We start from the raw sequence: 765 nt of genomic DNA, 5'->3' as shown, positions 1-765 counted from the left end.
CGGATTACCCACAATCTCAGCACTTCCCAACCAGAGAATGGGGTACATATCCGTGTAGGTTGAAAGTTTATTATCTATTTTAACAAATAAGTAGTATTAATAACGGATACTGCCTATACTTATGGGATGTTTACTGTCCTGTTCGACGACAAAATTGCAAGTAAGTTTATAATATTAACAGCGTATTGTTGCTTTCAAAGGAGTTGCTTCAACAATTTCTAGCACACAGAGCCCTTGGAGGTATCTCATCAAACACAGCAACAATAATTATTAAGTGGACGAAAGATTTTATGTAGATCCTGCTATAATTTGATTTCTCATCCACCTGCCTAACAATTTATCCGTCCTTATCATAGAGAAGGGCATCTGAAATTCTAGGATGTGATTTGAGTCCCAGCTTGTCCTGCCTGTATAACCAATTAGTTTAAGCCTGCCTGCGCAGTTGTGGGAGTCAGCTTCTCAAATATTTATAGCATTGCATTCGAAGAGAGTGCAGCATGTAGTTATAGAAACACCCCGCCCAGGAACGGTTTTAAAAGTGATTCTGGTGATGAATTCACCTACTCAAATATATATTAACAGATAGATGGATGGATGGATGGATGGATGGATGGATGGATGGATGGATGGATGGATGGATGGATGGATGGATGGATGGATGGATGGATGGATGGATGGATGGATGGATGGATGGATGGATGGATGGATGGATGGATGGATGGATGGATGGATGGATGGATGGATGGATGGATGGATGGATGATGG

This window comes from Echinococcus granulosus (genome assembly GCF_000524195.1).
Source record: "Echinococcus granulosus chromosome Unknown EG_S00051, whole genome shotgun sequence".
Taxonomy (NCBI): Eukaryota; Metazoa; Platyhelminthes; class Cestoda; order Cyclophyllidea; family Taeniidae; genus Echinococcus; species Echinococcus granulosus.
The sequence above is the reverse complement of the archived record's forward strand: the minus strand, read 5'-3'. Positions refer to the sequence as shown.